This window comes from Lampetra fluviatilis, chromosome 21 (assembly GCF_964198595.1).
Source record: "Lampetra fluviatilis chromosome 21, kcLamFluv1.1, whole genome shotgun sequence".
NCBI lineage: Eukaryota > Metazoa > Chordata > Hyperoartia > Petromyzontiformes > Petromyzontidae > Lampetra > Lampetra fluviatilis.
Window position 1 is genome coordinate 12,180,019 of NC_136295.1, and position 10,452 is coordinate 12,190,470.

The window sequence follows — 10,452 nt, forward strand, 5'->3', positions numbered from 1 at the left end:
TTAAAACAGGTGGGAAAGCATCACCACCCCCTGCTAGAGACATTTTGAAGATGTTCTGCCCCGTTTGGATGTCTGGTTGAGGTTGCCAGCAAAGTGGCCACTTGACAGACACGAATAAGCGGGACAATATCAGGGTTAGAGGAATATCTCTCCAGACCGGAAGAGGGAGAACTAAATGTGTATGCATTGTCTTGAGTGCTGTATTAATACGATGACGAAAAACCAGGACTTTTACTATTCCAAGAAGATTTGCACAATTCCCAGGACAGCAAATTCAAAAGCGGACATCCTGGGAAAACTCTGCTGGGACAGGTGGCAAATATAGTTGTGGGAGAGTGCTATAGCCAGTTATTTCATGAGCGCAGAGCAGATATTTCACTTGTCGGTACCACTCGAGTTGTCATAACGTTAATGGTTCCAACATATTTATTAATGTGATGTCCATTTAATAATAGTCTTGCAACCTTATATGGGTACCAATTTCTGCTCTGGCCCATGGCCCTAAGTGTTCTCTGCCATAGCTTTACGTCCAGGCAGCGGATGCACCACCACGACCTGCTATAGACACCCTGAATGGGCTCCACCCTGCGCGCACGTCTGGTTCAAGTCGCGAGAGAGTGCTTTAGCCGCTCTGCTCTGGCTGTAAGGTTCTTACACATCCCCTCTGTAGTCAGAGGGCACTGATCACGCTGGAACAGCGGGCTCCGCTAAAAAGTACTTCATTTATTTTTAGTCCATGGCCACTGCATTACAGGCTTCTTGGCGGATGTACTGAGCAAACGTAATATATATATTTTTTAAATACCCAGACGCATAATGGAATTAATCGCGTTTGGGCCACGCCGATCTGTAGATCTCGGCAAGGCAACGGTCGGAGCGTGGTCGGGAACGACGGTTCGCGCGGCAAAAGCAGCTAGGGGTCGCCGAGGTGGCTACAACGCACCCAGAGCGTCCACCACCAACCGCGCACGTTGTTTGCCAGAGCTGCCGCTGGACGGGGCTTACGAGCGAAGTGACAAAAGCGGGAGAGCCATGGAAACAGCACGCACTGCGCCGTCACTCCTCACGAGGGCTGCATCCCTGCTTACACAGCACCCACCCCACCGGCCCCCCGCCCCCCACCGCAACGACTAACATGAAAAAGATATTGAATAGGCGGGCAACGATTCGGGGCTGTAACGATTCACTGATTAATATGGATTGTCGAGCTCACGAAAGATGCATGATCCCGATGCATGCACATTTTCCTTAAATGATCACGATACGCAGAGGAGGTATCATGCTTGTTAACTCAAAGCAGAAAATCGCGTGCAAGAATTTTTCAGCGAGTGCTTTCAGTATGTAATGGGTTCTCGTGACCCTTGCATCCGCTGCATTCACTGCATCCACAAAAAAGATAAAGAATCGATTCTAGAATAAAAATCGGAAAAATGTATTGTGGCAAATGATCGAATTTCCACGCAGGTGAATTGTTACACCCACAATTGACAGGTTTCAGATTAGGCGCGTACCGATGCATCAATTTATCAATTAAGAGGCATTCTTACGCACACGATGCTGCAGAGACAAAAACGTGACGAATAAGAATCAATACTTGAATCCAATAATCACCCTGAACTGTTGAAATTCATCAAATCACTGGGAGGGGGTAGGGTGGGGATGAATCATCGCATGCCTCGTAATGACCATCCAGCACAGCAGACTGGAAAAATGAGAAATAAGACCAACAGGATGGTAAAAACAAGCAAATAACGAAACAAACACATGAATATTCATCGAATCTCTAGGGGCAGGGTTGAAACATAACATGCTCAAAACAAAATTTTCCATAGACCAGCACAGAACACACTCCACGGCAGGCCACATCGCAACACAACTTCTAATGGGCAGCGCCACACTGGACTTTCAATCCAGAGGTCGCCAGTTATATCGCCCTGCACGGCAGTTGAAACAATGCTGCAGGTTTTTTTTATCTCCCTCGTCTCCAGCCACACAGCAGTATTAATAGGGCTCACCGCGGCTGTCCAATCGGCAGGTCGAATGCCGTGGGTTCAAGTGTGGATGCTCCCACCTCTTCGAAGACATCTCGTTGGCGTGTTACATCCGGCTCAAAATTACACTCCCTCGAATGAAAATCCTTCCACCGGCAACAGCGATAAATTTCAGGGCTGCACCTTTACTTTTTTACTTTATAAACAAAAGAAAGGCACAACGCACTTGCACTAGGAAATGCTGAGGGGGGGAGGGAAGCGTTGAGCTGCCCGTTGCAGAAGGTGTTGCGCCGTGGCCTGCCTTGGGTGGTAACCGCTGGCCGAGTAAACAAAAGAGGGAAACGCTGCACATGAACTCACTCACAATGCCGTGTCAGTACATTTTTTTTCTGCACCACCGCTAACCAAAATATCACGTGACTTACCGAAAACGATTTCAGCTCACGCTCGGTGACATTTAACGTTCCAACAATGAAGCCATCGCCTTCATGATTTACATAAAAAAATCCCACATCATCATCATCAGCAGCCATGATCAATCCACTGCTGGTTGGAGGGGTCCCCATGCCGTCACCATTAACCAGAATCCTGCTGTAAGAATCCACCTAGGACGTATATACGAGCTGGTTTCACCATTCCATCTCCACAGTGGACGTACTCCTCTCGGACAGCAGTGGTTAGCGACGAGCACTTTAAACCTAGTCACCTGAGTTCAATTGTAAGCAACAGGTAATGTAAGTAGCCCCTGACATCTGAACTGAACTTTGCTTCCAACCACTTTCATCAACTTGCACTGGGCAGCTTAATGAAGATACGAAAAAAGAAGACTCCTTATGACCTTCACAGCGTGGGGGAGACCCAAACACAGCAGTGGATTGTCAACGGAATTTCAATTATTTAAAGCTATTGTTACGATTCCAATAACAATAAGATTGTGTTTTTTTATTACCACAACGCTGTAAAGTACATAAACAAATCATGCGTGCTGTGTAATTCACAAGAACATTGACTCAGCAGTAGATTCTGCATCATTAATCTACGCCGACAACAAGTAACCACTACCTTGTATGCAATGCAGACTTAATTAATGAACTCATACAAACAAATCGATATCGCCGGAAAAATAAATCAGACGGTCCTTAAGAGCATGTCAGTTTCTAAAGCACTTTGGTTGAAAGGTTGGCCTGTGAATGTTTTTCATCTCATCTCAAATACCAGTTCTGATTCTTGTGTACAGTGCTTGAAAAACTGCGCTGATTTTTGCCCACTACACTACTCCAAAAAAACGTGCCAACTCATACACTGGTGCCACGCAACATCGGCACTCCGGAACATAATCTACGCAGCTCACCCGCGTGATTCCCTGAAGTGCTCCCTGTTTGGCACCTCCGCGACGATGCCGATGATACGATGCCGATGATGTGATGCCGCGACGAGCGACACTGCGCAGCACAGCACCTACACCAGCCAGCCTTGCACTGCGATCTACTGGAGGAGTACTTAGACTGTCTGGCACCGTTCAGGGTTTTTTGTGATGAGCTAAGCCAATGTTACCGTGACTCAGACTGACTCACGAGAACGGGCTTTATTTTTGTTTAGGATAAAGTTTATGCAAGCTTCAAGAGAAGAAGGCGAGAAAAGACGTCGATCCTCCAGATGCCACCCACTGGATTTCCTATCGCAGAAGTCAGCAGACGGGGCAAAAACAACAAAAAAACGCATGCTCTTCATAGCTCTGTCGTGACTACCGCTGCTGGTGCTGCTAACCAAGCGGGCATGTGTGTGGGGGCGGAGCGATTCGATCACATCGTCAGGGGCTCAGCTCAGTGGGACAGAGCCCACGCTCCGATTACGGCGCTAATGCCCGAGCCACTTTCATTTTGCTAAACTTTTGCTGCGGCCGAAAAAATGAGCTCCAGTGTTTAGTCTGAAGCCCCGTGGTGTTTATGCTGCTTCAGAGGAACAAAGTTAAAAATACTATTTGCTCAACATCGTTGGTATTTACCACATCTGGGATTTATTTTTCTCTTACTAAAATGTTTCGCTGGTCGAAATATTTTATGTGCACATCTAACAGGGGGCTGCAGACACGCATACCGAATTACATTACCACATATGACAAGCCTATTAATTTCAAACAAAGGTCAAAACTTGAACTCTGGGGAAAAATCTCATAAGAAACAAATTGGCTATGGAATACTTTCTCGTCGCACGTTAAAATACTAAGCCTCAAATGGGGCCCCCCCTCACCACAACTCAATTTAGTTACTTCACGTCGGTCTCATTTCGGTAATTGTTAAAAGAAAATTTCGATTATACCTGCACACACACCGCATTTATTTCCATGACGGATAAAACAAGTGCAGTAAATTAAACCCGCAGACACGCCTCGCCATGTTTTTTAATATTTCGCCAGTCATCTGAACAATGTGAAAAATGTGTGTATCCTTGGAAACGTTCAGAAATCCCGTTGTTTTCAACCGGTCGCCTGACATCCTGAACTGAAATGGGGATCCGTATCGCCGGGCACAAATCTGACCAAAACCTCAAAAAGAGCGGTGTTCATTTCATCAACGAAACGAGTGCCGAAAATAGTCGTTGACGGAGCACGTTTTTGTTTTGGCCGGCCGATGACTACGAGGGGGCGAAACTTATTCAGTGCGATGTGTGACTACGACCGCCTACCACCGATAAAGGTGGGCGACTATTAAGAGTCTAACTTAACATGAGTCAATGAAGGTGCAGGTTGAGATCATTTATATTGCAGTTCACCGAGGAAGACCAAATATGGCAAATATATATATGACTTAAAGCTTTCGTGACTGCAGGAATACATATTCTATGGGTATTTCGGTAAAGCCATGTGGCTTTACCGAAAGACCAATAGAATATATATGCATGTTAATGCCCTCTTTGGCTGACCTAACAATATCGGTATTGGGGACGGGGAGAAAAATTCCGCAGCCCTCGCCACGAACATTTCATGAGAATGGGCGGACTAAAAATTTGACTGCTTTCATCGACTAGGCTAAGGGAATGACTAAATGAAAATCCGCAGGCGAGAAAAAAAACACTTGAGTAAAATTCCACAGGATGTTGTTGGAATATATTAAGACTACGACTAAAATAATATAAATGCTGACTAAATTAACTGCCTTGGCGGGCGGCGCGGGGGTCCAAGGTATACGTCGTTTTGTTTCGTTTAAGATCCAAAACCCAGAATACACCCCACACCCGTTCCCATTCAAATGTAAAACTTACATCACAAAGGCACACTTAGCGCCGCCAGACCATGCACTTACAAGGAAGCACTTATCCTACCCCTAACGCAAATAAAAAAGCCCTCCGTGTAGCCAAGTACAGAGCTTCGCTGGACCTTTCTTTAACTTACCCAGGTAACCATGGAGCATGGCAAAGCCCATTAGCCCGAGTATGTGCGTCAGGCAGCTGCGTAGGTTATCGTGGTTGTACTGCATAGCTCTCCAATCTGTTTTCGGGTTGTACCGTGCTTATGTTGTTCTGCATTATGTCTGAAATTCGCTCTGTGCTGGGAGTTTCTTCAGGAACTGAATTCAGTTCTGCGTGCTGGGGAGCTTCTTAAGGCAGTCAAGCGTGGTGCTAAACACGAAACATCAAACGTCGAACAACGCACGGCATAACCAAGGAAACACAATGGAGAGGTCGTCTCAAGCTTGTTCAAGGAGGCAACACAACACCTGCTGACTAATATTCCAACCATTCTCGCTTGCCAAAAGGGCTCAAGCACCGGGGGCAACTGTGGCGAGTGGCTTGCTAGTTGCACATAGCAGATAATTACCAAGGCCCTTCATGTGTGAAAAGCTCAATCATGCCCCCTTACCAATGCTTTCCGTGGCAGAAACTACCAAAACATAAAGCATTTTTTCCTGCAGTTATGCACAGGTTCTGAGATTGCACCACAGGTTTCCGGTACACTTAAAATACTTTAAATAACCAAATGGACCAAAACAAACGTAAAACAGTTACCGTCAAGTGTACGGTTAAGTTTATGCAGGAAAAAAAACCCATGACATTTTTAATTGACCGTAACGACTCAAAAGCGGTGAATCAGTCAGAAATGAACCCACAATCAGTTAAAATGTTGGCAGATCGATGGTTAACTGTGATGGGATTAGGGACGTGTGGCCAGATAACTGGGAGATGTTTTTGGAGGTCAGCTTTAATTATAATTGTTTTGTTCACAGAACCAACACGTTGTAAATCACATACGTTAGTGACGACTCGTATTTGGTAAACAAGCAGCAAGCTCACAGTCGTCTTGTAATCCTGTTTAACAGACATCATTACTACTGCGCACACTGCTTTGTAGCTCGTAACTCTAAAGTAATTATTCTTTCAGCTCCGTTGACATTACTTTCAATCATGTTCCATCGATGCGGCGGGCATATTTCACACGCAAGGTCCCTTGCACTCAAAATCACGGGCGTGTGCCTTTTTAAAATTCCAGCAGAGCAGCAACGAACCTTTCCGACTGCATTAAAGCAGACAGATTTCAGATTACGTCCCAGGGACAACTTTGCGGTCTCCATCGGGCGGTGCAGCTGGCATCGCTTGCTCGCCGTGAATACGAAACGCAACCTCGTGTCTTTACGCCCCATCTCAGCTCGTACGGCCGACGGCGGAAAACAACAGACCGAGCGATAGTTAGCCTGTCCGCATTCCCGACAGCCACAGGCATGCAGTGACCCACTTATTCGAGAAGCCTACTGAGGGGGCGTGTGGGGCAGGCTGTGTGCCTGACCCGTGGCCCGCGCCCGTCACCACGGACCCCGTCTCCTGCTCCCCTAATTGCCGCCTGCGCCGCCACCCTGCACATGTTCGGCAGCCGCGCCAGGTTGTCCTGAGCTGCACTTGGGCTTTTCCACATGACCACACACTGGCGCGTAGCCGTGGCTGGAGTGGAGAAAGAAAGATTCTTGCTGCGCTCCGCCAGGCGTTAACAAACTAATTTTGTACCTGGCGCAAAACAATTTGACGGGGTTAAGGTGAACAATTGATTGTTTAGCTCGGTGTGCGAGTATAGTTCAGGATTGGTGTAAGTGAACAAGGGTAGGAGCAGAACCCCGGTGGCGTGCGAGGATGGAAATGTTTTAATGGAGCACGTTGTTTACGGCAGCGGAGGAAACTGCAGTCCTTCAACTGCAGTGGCACAAATTACAATGTCGTTGTTGGCTATCGTGTGGGATAGAGTTACAACTACATTGCAACAATCAATGAAACCCCGTGTTTTTATGGTCTTTGCTAATCCAACAATCTTTCACTATGTGCCAGTACTCAAACAGAACACACCTTTCCCAAGAGATAGGTAGTGGGGGAGGGAGAGAACGGAACTTCTGAATGAGGAAAATATGAATAAAAGTTGCACACTAAAACTTTACAAGTCTTTCTCTGATATTTAAATAAATATAGTAAAGGGAACGGTAGAATTGTGGTGAAAACACTGTGAATAAACCTGGCGACCCGAGTTCTATTCCTGATCAAGTCTAACATCAGTGGCCAATAGTATCCGAAATGGTTATAGGCTCCCCCATATAACCAACCTGCACTGACCAGTGTGGTTAAATATGATCATTCAACGCCATAAGCAATGCGGCATAAGGTGTGGATTATCAGGGGGCTTCATAATATCACATTATTATAAACACAGCAAAGAGGTAAACAATTTATTATAACACAGAATTCTGCAGTGTCAAGAGTTTACAGTATATTTTACACAACAGTTTATAAAAAGGAAACATTTGGTATAGATTACCGTGTACATACTTAGACATGCAGTATATGCAGTCTACACTTATAAATATACACATGCGTGTATTTTTACGACTGCACTCCATAAGGATTTCACTGTCCCCGTGATCAAAATAGCGAGGGTTATTACTCATCCCTGTTGTCAGACCTGCGTGATAAACATTCCATGTTCCTATGACAGATTCCACTCTCCTCCTCAAGTAACATTCCGTACTTAAGAAGAATCAAGCCAGTCTCACAATTTATCGCAAAATATAACTCCCCAACAATGTTTATTTACATCGGCGGTCCAGAATCACTGCTTGAAATTCCACGTTAACATTCCGAAGGACAGTGTGACCACGTGAAAACAACAGTTGCCTTCTGACCAAGTGGAGAAGACGCATAAACATGTGGATGTGTACATGTACAGCCCTTTGGTCAATCTACTGCAATGACACACGGACCATCGGATTAACCAACAATGTCGTCACGCTGGTCAGTGCGAGTTGAGAAAGGGGGACAGCCAAAGACTGGATTAGCTACCACTCAGCATTGATGTTAGCCGTGGCTGGGAATACAACTCTCATTGTGTCAGAGCTGTACTGTGGTACTAATTGTATGGACCAATGAAGGATAAGGCTGACAACGATCCTGTTCTGGATTTAAATTCGCAATGTCATCACCACTCAGTGGATCGGGAAATCCCCTGCCATTCCAACTAAATTCACGACGTGCAAACACAACACACCTACTATATATACTCTTTCGAGAAAAACCCTGAAAACCTAAATTCACTAAACATACATGTAGAGGAAAACAGAAACAACGATTATGGAAGATACAATGCAAAGGGGAAAACAACCCTTAATCTTGTAGATTACGTGCGTGCCAGGGCTGTGTGTTCCGGGCAATATGACACGAGTTCGGTGATTGAAAAAAAACGTTCAAGTGACTCTCAAGACACTCTCCAGTGACATCACGGCGGTCGGACTTCCTGAAATTCAACGTCAAATGTCGTGACATCAAGCGCACGCCAAAAACTTCCCCCAAAGTACATTTTGTTCGATTTAGAGAAGCTTCAAACTAGTGTATGACTGCTCTGGAGAACACATTACAGGCTTGTTGCTACTGGAGAAGATCTGTTTGGCTTATTGATAGGGCCGCTTAAGGGAGGATGATCGGGGACAGGTCGCGCATTCCTGCGCCATGGAGCAGTGCCACGTAACGGTCAACCATAATAACAGCCTTAACAAACAGAGCAATACCAAGCATAACAATAACCACAATGTTCACGATAACCACAATAATACCTACAACGATAGCAATAACAACAATAACCGTAACAACCAAAACAATTATAACAACAATGACAAGCACAACCATAACAACAATAAACATTCACAAGGGCAGCCAGCCGCTTACAGCTACACCAATCTCAACCACAAAAATAACAACAACACAACAACCAAAACAACTGCAACCACTATAGGCACGACAACGCCAGTCGTAACGATACGCCGACCACAACAGCAACCACAATAACACCCACCACCACCACAATAACAACAACACGATTCACAATCACAACAACCACGTAAAGGGCAGCCAGTGGCTCTGAGCCACAATCTTTTGTAACTCCCTCAAGTCAACCTCGTAGATTCAAACCCTCAGTCAACCAACCCATTTAGCCACTCTAAAGTCACCTCCCAGACACTCAACTCGTCACCTTTGAAGCCACCCCTCCTCCGCATCACCTCAAATTAGTTACCACCTCACCCCCTTCAAGTCCTTAATCTCGTTACCTCCCGAGTCACCTTCTCCAATCGTCTCAAGTCACCCCACAAAGTCGCTCGTCTTCGTCACCCCCACCAGGTCACCCTCTGGCTCTATCCGGGGGCAACTGCACCTCCGCGGGCGAGCGCGTCCAGGCGAGCCCGAGGCTCCAAGGCCCGAGGCCGCGATACCCCGAACCGCCTCAGCAGCAGCTGCTGCTGCGGCTGCTGCAGCAGCAATCCCGACTGGGGGTGGCGGGGCTGGGGAGGCTTATCCCCTTCACCTCTCACGGCTCTCACGGACCGTGAGAACCCGGCAAGGAACGGCAGAACGCGAGGAAGGTAACGCCGCGTGAGAGACTGAACCCAGGGGCGGATGGTTCCAGTCCTCGGCAGCAACCAGTTTCCTCCTTCTGCCTCACAGCCGCGGACCATCGCCACCATCACTGTCATCGTCGCCATCGCGCGGCTTACCCGAGTGAGCGCGCGGTCGGAGGCGAGGAGGCGAGCGAGAGGCGCGCGGGAGCTGAGGAGCCGAGGTCCGGGGTCGCCTCCTCCTCCGCCTCCCCCCTTACTCACAAACCTCGCGCAGGAAACCGTAAACACGGCCGTGACGTCACCGCACACGCCTGTCAATCACCGCCGAGCCACGCCTACCACCGTCGGGTTTGTGTGGGGAGGGGCGGGGGAAGTAACGCCCCTGAAGACGACGTCATCACGCGACACCTGTCAATCTGCAGCCGCGAAGCCTCGCCCACTTCGCAACTGCGTGTGCAGGGGTTACGAACAAGGGCCAGGTCTCGGAACGTCGTCTGTTATTTGTATTCCTTTTAAGGGCCATACAGTGTTGTTGACGAACTTGTTGACTTTTTTGTTCTTTTGTACCTTTGCATCACTGCCAATTTAGAGAAAAATAGCTT

General features: G+C 47.1%; 1 protein-coding gene across 4 annotated transcripts in view; it reads right to left on the bottom strand.

Moving 5' to 3' along the window:
- Positions 1-10,147, bottom strand: part of LOC144938249 (signal transducer and activator of transcription 5B-like) — a 50,561-nt gene extending 40,414 nt beyond the window's left edge. For 3 of the 4 annotated variants that reach the window (XM_078866097.1, XM_078866099.1, XM_078866096.1), the window contains exon 1: positions 10,007-10,147. The gene's annotated coding sequence lies outside the window, so the exon portion shown is untranslated. Of the gene's footprint in view, positions 1-3,342; positions 3,377-10,006 lie in introns of those variants that run through there. The other variant, XM_078866098.1, reaches the window with a different exon arrangement.
- Between the last annotated feature and the right edge of the window lie 305 nt (positions 10,148-10,452).